Source organism: Oncorhynchus mykiss, chromosome 20 (assembly GCF_013265735.2).
Source record: "Oncorhynchus mykiss isolate Arlee chromosome 20, USDA_OmykA_1.1, whole genome shotgun sequence".
Classification (NCBI taxonomy): domain Eukaryota; kingdom Metazoa; phylum Chordata; class Actinopteri; order Salmoniformes; family Salmonidae; genus Oncorhynchus; species Oncorhynchus mykiss.
Genome location: NC_048584.1, coordinates 25,633,995 through 25,644,014, shown reverse-complemented (window position 1 = coordinate 25,644,014; position 10,020 = coordinate 25,633,995).

The window sequence follows — 10,020 nt, the reverse complement described above, 5'->3', positions numbered from 1 at the left end:
CCCCTTCACATGTATCTCTCCCCTTACCCTCCTTTCTTATTCGGAGCTCCCTCCCTCCCTTGCTCACAAAGACAATGTGTGACATTGATCTCGAGATCATGGAGGATGTGGCCTCATCTTCAGAAAGGCACAGTGCCATGCCTCTGTGTGATGATAAACTCTTGATAGTGCAACAAAAAAAAGTTGGCAAAGAATCTGCAAAGAACAACCCGGTAACTTCAAATGTTGATGACAGCATCCTGAGTCTGCAATGTTTTGTTTACATAGATCTCTACAACTGACGCATATCTCAAAAACAACACAATGCAAAGAAACTTCTGGAATCATACTAGAAGAGACGCTGTAAAATGCATCTTACCTACGCCATCTTTTTAGTCAGTCCAGTTGCATGAAACAGCTACATGTATGGTAGCCTACATTTTGTTAATTGTGTCTTGTCTTTTCGGAAGACAATTTTGTACAGTAATCATCTTCTTCTCTTTGAGAGTAGAAAAAAAGAAGACAAGCCCTCTTCTCACACATAATGAGAACCAGCCCAATGGCACATGTCTGATTGATGTCGGGAACTGTGGTTGCTCTGCCTTGACTTTAAGACGTTTTCTCTCTCTCTCTCTCTCTCTCTCTCTCTCTCTCTCTCTCTCTCTCTCCCTTTTCCTTTCTTTTGTCACCTTGTCAAGACCTGAGTGATCTATCATTAGAATACCGTAGGAATAATACACTCATTCTAATACGGTTCATGATTTAATCCTTTCTATTTGGGCTCTGGGTAGAATGCCCTGACTGTTCATACTGTGAAGGAAGAGGTCTTATTGGTGCAAGAGAAGGAACCTGTGGAGTAGAGACCCCCTAGTGGTAGCTTTGGAAACAGTAGTACCCTCCAGGATTATACAGCTCATACAGCCTCATTGTTTCCTTTTCATTTGTCCTCTGGGTATCTCACCTCTCTGAAAAATGCCACCATTTAATTTCCATGGAAATAGGTCTTTGAGTTGTTCACGAATACAGTGTATTCTATAGTGGTGACAGTGTTGAGACTGAGTACAAGAGGGGGGGTTTAGTGAGGTTGAGCAAGATCATAGTCTGGAATCAGGCTGGAATGAGTAGATGTTCACCACATACTATGCTATGATCATCCCTTTGTCTCTGCTGGGCTGTGAGGGCTGAGCTGGGTTGGGGTGCGGCTGGGGTGGGCTGACCTAGCCCTGTACCTATCTAGGAACCCATACTGCTTCAGTAGCCTTGGTCGGCTCCATAGAATCCAGAGCCTCCACAGTATTTCTTATTAGGGCTTTATCTAATAATAATAATATATGTCATTTGTATAGCTAAAATCTAAAATACGCTTTTAAAACAACAAAAAATAACATTTCAGTCACCCTGAAATTGACAGTTCTGGGTGGAAGATATTCCACTGTCATCCACAGAGGCAGGTGCAAGTCCAACAGGTCACATCCTGTGTCCACTGTCATGCGCACCTTCCTCACCTGGATATTTAACAAATCTGGATGTGGTCATTCATCAAATCAATCATGATTTATATATTATAACATGCCCTCAATGTGGTAATAAAATCCGATTGAATATGTTTGGCAATTTTCACTGCATAACATTTAGAAGTAGCCCCTTTTCAGGCTTAGAATAAGTAACTCCTAAATGTTAACTCCCATTCGTATAAGCTGGCAGCATACAGTGCCTTGCGAAAGTATTCGGCCCCCTTGAACTTTGCAACCTTTTGCCACATTTCAGGCTTCAAACATAAAGATATAAAACTGTATTCTTTTGTGAAGAATCAACAACAAGTGGGACACAATCATGAAGTGGAACGACATTTATTGCATATTTCAAACTTTTTTAACAAATCAAAAACTGAAAAATTGGGCGTGCAAAATTATTCAGCCCCTTTAAGTTAATACTTTGTAGCGCCACCTTTTGCTGCGATTACAGCTGTAAGTCGCTTGGGGTATGTCTCTATCAGTTTTGAACATCGAGAGACTGAAATGTTTTCCTATTCCTACTTGCAAAACAGCTCGAGCTCAGTGAGGTTGGATGGAGAGCATTTGTGAACAGCAGTTTTAAGTTCTTTCCACAGATTCTCGATTGGATTCAGGTCTGGACTTTGACTTGGCCATTCTAACACCTGGATATGTTTATTTTTGAACCATTCCATTGTAGATTTTGCTTTATGTTTTGGATCATTGTCTAGTTGGAAGACAAATCTCCGTCCCAGTCTCAGGTCTTTTGCAGACTCCGTCAGGTTTTCTTCCAGAATGGTCCTGTATTTGGCTCCATCCATCTTCCCATCAATTTTAACCATCTTCCCTGTCCCTGCTGAAGAAAAGCAGGCCCAAACCATGATGCTGCCACCACCATGTTTGACAGTGGGGATGGTGTGTTCAGAGTGATGTGCTGTGTTGCTTTTACGCCAAACATAACGTTTTGCATTGTTGCCAAAAAGTTCAATTTTGGTTTCATCTGACCAGAGCACCTTCTTCCACATGTTTGGTGTGTCTCCCAGGTGGCTTGTGGCAAACTTTAAACAACACTTTTTATGGATATCTTTAAGAAATTGCTTTCTTCTTGCCACTCTTCCATAAAGGCCAGATTTGTGCAATATACGACTGATTGTTGTCCTATGGACAGAGTCTCCCACCTCAGCTGTAGATCTCTGCAGTTCATCCAGAGTGATCATGGGCCTCTTGGCTGCATCTCTGATCAGTCTTCTCCTTGTATGAGCTGAAAGTTTAGAGGGACGGCCAGGTCTTGGTAGATTTGCAGTGGTCTGATACTCCTTCCATTTCAATATTATCGCTTGCACAGTGCTCCTTGGGATGTTTAAAGCTTGGGAAATCTTTTTGTATCCAACTCCGGCTTTAAACTTCTTCACAACAGTATCTCGGACCTGCCTGGTGTGTTCCTTGTTCTTCATGATGCTCTCTGCGCTTTTAACGGACCTCTGAGACTATCACAGTGCAGGTGCATTTATACGGAGACATGATTACACACAGGTGGATTGTATTTATCATCATTAGTCATTTAGGTCAACATTGGATCATTCAGAGATCCTCACTGAACTTCTGGAGAGAGTTTGCTGCACTGAAAGTAAAGGGGCTGAATAATTTTGCACGCCCAATTTTTCAGTTTTTGATTTGTTAAAAAAGTTTGAAATATCCAATAAATGTCATTCCACTTCATGATTGTGTCCCACTTGTTGTTGATTCTTCACAAAAAAATACACTTTTATATCTTTATGTTTGAAGCCTGAAATGTGGCAAAAGGTCGCAAAGTTCAAGGGGGCCGAATACTTTCGCAAGGCACTGTAGCTAGCATAGAGAAATCAGTGGTGGTACCGTCAGTCTTTTTAAAAACTTTAATTCAGTTGATTGTTGATGATGACATGAATATACTCCAATTTGTATCTCAACATAGTGTGAAATGCACGAGGAGATTCGGGATCTTTCCCCCACGCGTTTCCATGGCATTTCCATTGTTTGGGTGGAGTTCCATTGACTTCTTTACCGCATCTCTGCTTCTACCAAGCTTAGGGTGGGTGCATGAATCTCACTGCAGTCAACAGGGATAGACCGACTTGAAATAAACCATTGTGGGAAAAACTGTAGTGATCCTCTGCCCTCTTCAACAGTCTCTAAGCCTCAGACATGTCTTCATGTTTCAAATAAAAACTGCTCAATAGCTAGCTTCTCAGTTCAGTTGGTCAAATAGTTGATTTGCCAGTCTTGCATTGCCATGGCTCTGTCTATCTATCTATCTGATTTGCCAGTCTTGCATTGCCATGGATCTATCTATCTAAATATATATATACAGTGCCTTGCGAAAGTATTCGGCCCCCTTGAACTTTGCAACCTTTTGCCACATTTCAGGCTTCAAACATAAAGATATAAAAGTGTATTTTTTTGTGAAGAATCAACAACAAGTGGGACACAATCATGAAGTGGAATGACATTTATTGGATATTTCAAACTTTTTTAACAAATCAAAAACTGAAAAATTGGGCGTGCAAAATTATTCAGCCCCTTTACTTTCAGTGCAGCAAACTCTCTCCAGAAGTTCAGTGAGGATCTCTGAATGATCCAATGTTGACCTAAATGACTAATGATGATAAATACAATCCACCTGTGTGTAATCATGTCTCCGTATAAATGCACCTGCACTGTGATAGTCTCAGAGGTCCGTTAAAAGCGCAGAGAGCATCATGAAGAACAAGGAACACACCAGGCAGGTCCGAGATACTGTTGTGAAGAAGTTTAAAGCCGGATTTGGATACAAAAAGATTTCCCAAGCTTTAAACATCCCAAGGAGCACTGTGCAAGCGATAATGTTGAAATGGAAGGAGTATCAGACCACTGCAAATATACCAAGACCTGGCCGTCCCTCTAAACGTTCAGCTCATACAAGGAGAAGACTGATCAGAGATGCAGCCAAGAGGCCCATGATCACTCTGGATGAACTGCAGAGATCTACAGCTGAGGTGGGAGACTCTGTCCATAGGACAACAATCAGTCGTATATTGCACAAATCTGGCCTTTATGGAAGAGTGGCAAGAAGAAAGCCATTTCTTAAAGATATCCATAAAAAGTGTCGTTTAAAGTTTGCCACAAGCCACCTGGGAGACACACCAAACATGTGGAAGAAGGTGCTCTGGTCAGATGAAACCAAAATTGAACTTTTTGGCAACAATGCAAAACGTTATGTTTGGGGTAAAAGCAACACAGCTGAACACACCATCCCCACTGTCAAACATGGTGGTGGCAGCATCATGGTTTGGGCCTGCTTTTCTTCAGCAGGGACAGGGAAGATGGTTAAAATTGATGGGAAGATGGATGGAGCCAAATACAGGACCATTCTGGAAGAAAACCTGACGGAGTCTGCAAAAGACCTGAGACTGGGACGGAGATTTGTCTTCCAACAAGACAATGATCCAAAACATAAAGCAAAATCTACAATGGAATGGTTCAAAAATAAACATATCCAGGTGTTAGAATGGCCAAGTCAAAGTCCAGACCTGAATCCAATCGAGAATCTGTGGAAAGAACTGAAAACTGCTGTTCACAAATGCTCTCCATCCAACCTCACTGAGCTCGAGCTGTTTTGCAAGGAGGAATGGGAAAACATTTCAGTCTCTCGATGTTCAAAACTGATAGAGACATACCCCAAGCGACTTACAGCTGTAATCGCAGCAAAAGGTGGCGCTACAAAGTATTAACTTAAAGGGGCTGAATAATTTTGCACGCCCAATTTTTCAGTTTTTGATTTGTTAAAAAAGTTTGAAATATGCAATAAATGTCGTTCCACTTCATGATTGTGTCCCACTTGTTGTTGATTCTTCACAAAAGAATACAGTTTTATATCTTTATGTTTGAAGCCTGAAATGTGGCAAAAGGTTGCAAAGTTCAAGGGGGCCGAATACTTTCGCAAGGCACTGTACGTGTGTGTGTGTGTGTATATATATATATATATGTGTGTGTGTGTGTATATATATGTATATACAGTGCCTTGCGAAAGTATTCGCCCCCTTGAACTTTGCGACCTTTTGCCACATTTCAGGCTTCAAACATAAAGATATAAAACTGTTATTTTGTGAAGAATCAACAACAAGTGGGACACAATCATGAAGTGGAACGACATTTATTGGATATTTCAAACTTTTTTAACAAATCAAAAACTGAAATATTGGGCAGGCAAAATTATTCAGCCCCCTTAAGTTAATACTTTGTAGCGACACCTTTTGCTGCGATTACAGCTGTAAGTCGCTTGGGGTATGTCTCTATCAGTTTTGCACATCGAGAGACTGAAATGTTTTCCCATTCCTCCTTGCAAAACAGCTCGATCTCAGTGAGGTTGGATGGAGAGCATTTGTGAACAGCAGTTTTCAGTTCTTTCCACATATTCTCGATTGGATTCAGGTCTGGACTTTGACTTGGCCATTCTAACACCTGGATATGTTTATTTTTGAACCATTCCATTGTAGATTTTGCTTTATGTTTTGGATCATTGTCTTGTTGGAAGACAAATCTCCGTCCCAGTCTCAGGTCTTTTGCAGACTCCATCAGGTTTTCTTCCAGAATGGTCCTGTATTTGGCTCCATCCATCTTCCCATCAATTTTAACCATCTTCCCTGTCCCTGCTGAAGAAAAGCAGGCCCAAACCATGATGCTGCCACCACCATGTTTGACAGTGGGGATGGTGTGTTCAGAGTGATGTGCTGTGTTGCTTTTACGCCAAACATAACATTTTGCATTGTTGCCAAAAAGTTCAATTTTGGTTTCATCTGACCAGAGCACCTTCTTCCACATGTTTGGTGTGTCTCCCAGGTGGCTTGTGGCAAACTTTAAACAACACTTTTTATGGATATCTTTAAGAAATGGCTTTCTTCTTGCCACTCTTCCATAAAGGCCAGATTTGTGCAATATACGACTGATTGTTGTCCTATGGACAGAGTCTCCCACCTCAGCTGTAGATCTCTGCAGTTCATCCAGAGTGATCATGGGCCTCTTGGCTGCATCTCTGATCAGTCTTCTCCTTGTATGAGCTGAAAGTTTAGAGGGACGGCCAGGTCTTGGTAGATTTGCAGTGGTCTGATACTCCTTCCATTTCAATATTATCGCTTGCACAGTGCTCCTTGGGATGTTTAAAGCTTGGGAAATCTTTTTGTATCCAACTCCGGCTTTAAACTTCTTCACAACAGTATCTCGGACCTGCCTGGTGTGTTCCTTGTTCTTCATGATGCTCTCTGCGCTTTTAACGGACCTCTGAGACTATCACAGTGCAGGTGCATTTATACGGAGACTTGATTACACACAGGTGGATTGTATTTATCATCATTAGTCATTTAGGTCAACATTGGATCATTCAGAGATCCTCACTGAACTTCTGGAGAGAGTTTGCTGCACTGAAAGTAAAGGGGCTGAATAATTTTGCACGCCCAATTTTTCAGTTTTTGATTTGTTAAAAAAAGTTTGAAATATCCAATAAATGTCGTTCCACTTCATGATTGTGTCCCACTTGTTGTTGATTCTTCACAAAAAAAGTTTCATATCTTTATGTTTGAAGCCTGAAATGTGGCAAAAGGTCGCAAAGTTCAAGGGGGCCGAATACATTCGCAAGGCACTGTATATATATATACACACAATCAAAACTTAATTAGCTAACAAAATATTTACAGAGCTCTCTGTTTAGGTGACCTCACAGCACCATGGCAACCTCGGACGTCCAGGGACCTAGCTGGGCCAGCGGATCTCATCACTACAAATGTGCTGGGATAGAGATGTACAGGATCAGAGAGAGAGAGATAAAAGAGGGATGGAGGGGGGAGAGAGAGAGAGAGAGAGTGAGTCCCTGTCAATGCTGATATCGATCATCTCCTCAAGTAGTGTTTTATAAAGAGAAGTGAGGAGGAGAGCCTATCTTTACTTACAGACACAGACTGTCGTCTGTGAAAGAGTGGCATGCCTGCTGTCCTCACCTAACCTCTCATAAGGCAGAGCAGTCAGTTTTTTGGGGGGGGCGGGGTCGATCAGCTTGAATATTGCAGATAAAGTTGAAGTCAGAAGTTTACATACACTTAGGTTGGAGTCATTAAAACTAATTTTTCAACCACTCCACAAATTTCTTGTTAACAAACTATAGTTTTGGCAAGTTGGTTAGGACATCTACTTTGTGCATGACACAAGTAATTTTTCCAACAATTGTTCACAGACAGATTATTTCACTTATGCTTGTCATGACTTCTGCCGAAGTTGGTACCTCTCCTTGTTCAGGCGGCATTTGGCGGTCGTCGTCACCTGCTTTCTAGCTGCCACCGATCCACCTTTCTGTTTCCATTTGTTATGTCTTGATTGTACACACCTGGTTCCCATTATGTTATTATTATTTCCCTATTTAACCCTCTGATTCTCATTATGTTTTGTACGTGATTGTTCCTGGTTTTGTGTTAGTCTTTTGTGTTAGGGTTTGTTATCCCTGTGTGGATTTATTGGCTGTATATTCTTCAGAGTAAAGTATGTTATTTTACCCAGTTCTGTGTCCTGCGCCTGACTCCGTCCTCACCTCTGCACAACTGACACTTGACAGAATCAGAAGCACCACTTTAATGGAGTCAGCAGGTGCACCCAGTCCTCCGGTAGCAGTGGAGGAACGTGTCCAGCAGCACGTGACGATGCTCCAACATCATTCCCAGCATAAGGCGCTAGTAGATTCAGGCGCAGCTGGGAACTTTATTGACTGTTAGTTTGCTCTTAGATTAGGGATCCCTATTGTTTCCGTTGATGTGCCCTTCCCTGTACATTCCTTAGATAGTCGTCCTTTAGGGTTGGGTCTGATTAGGGAGGTCACAGCTCCACTATGTATGATAACGCAGGAGGGTCATGAGGAGAGAATTAGTCTCTTCTTGATTGATTCTCCTGCGTTTCCTGTGGTATTGGGGTTTCCTTGGTTGGCCCATCATGACCCCAATATTTTGTGGCAACAGAGGGCTCTCAAGGGATGGTCACGTCAGTGTTCAGGGAGGTGTATAGGTGTTTCCATAGGCGCAACTATGGTGGAGAGTCCAAACCAGGTTTCCACCATGCACATGCCCCCTGAATATGCCGATTTGGCTCTCACCTTCTGTTAAAATAAGGCGACTCAACTACCACCCCATCGATGGGGGGATTGTGTGATAAATCTCCTGGTAGATGCAGCACTTCCCAAGAGTCATGTGTATCCTCTGTCACAGGAGGAGACGGCGGCTATGGAAACATATGTCACTGAATCTCTGGGACAGGGCTACATTCGGCCTTCCACTTCACCTGCCTCCTCGAGCTAATTTTTTGTGAAGAGGAAGGATGGAGGTTTACGCCCGTGCATTGACTATAGAGGTATAAATCAGATCACAGTGAAGTATAGTTAGCCTCTGCCTCTCATAGCCAGTGACCGAGTCATTGCATGGGGTCGCGCTTCTTCACCAAACTGGATCTCAGGAGTGCTTACAACCTGGTGCGTATCTGGGAGGAGGATGAGTGTAAGCCGGCATTTAGTACCACCTCTGGGCACTATGAGTACCTCCTCATGCCGTACAGGTTTACGAATGCTCCATCCGTCTTCCGATCCTTTGTAGACAAGATTTTCAGGGACCTGCACGGGCAGTGTGTAGTGGTGTATATAGATGACATTCTAATATACTCCACTACACGCACTGAGCATGTGTCTCTGGTGCGCAAGGTGCTTGGTCGACTGTTGGAGCATGACCTGTTCTTTCAACAGTCCGTCTCCTTCCTAGGGTACCGCCTGTCTGAGTCAGGGGTGGAGATGGAAAGGGACCGCATTTCAGTCGTGCATTATTGGCCGACTCCAACCACGGTAAAGGAGGTGCAGCGGTTCTTAGCGTTTGCCAACTACTACCGGAGGTTTATCCAGGGCTTTGGTCAGGTAGCGGCTCCCATTACCTCTTTGCTGAAGGGGGGGACCGGTGCGACTGCAGTGGTCAGCTGGGGAGGACAGGGCTTTCGGTCACCTGAAGGCTCTGTTTACCTCGGCTCTTGTGCTGGCTCATCCTGATCCCTCCTTGGCATTCATAGTACAGGTGGACGCGTCAGCGGCTGGGATAGGAGCTGTGCTGTCTCAGTTGTCTCAGGACAACTCTCTGCAGCACTCCACCAATCAGTTCTTTATGGTAGGGTGGCCAGATGCAAGCTCTGGTCTGATGAAACCGAGATTGAACTCTTGGCCTGAATGCCAAGTGTCAGATCTGGAGGAAACCAGGCACCTGGCTCATCACCTGGCCAATACCATCCCTACTGTGAAGTATGGTGGTGGCAGCATCATGCTGTTGGGATGTTTTTCAGCAGCAGGGACTGGGAGACTATTCAGGATTGAGGGAAAGATGAATGGAGCAAAGTACAGAGAGATCCTTGATGAAATCCTGCTCCAGAGCGCTCAGGACCTCAGACTGGGGCGAAGGTTCACCTTCCTACAGGACAACGACCCTAAGTACGCATCCAAGACAATTCAGGCGTGGCTTCGGGT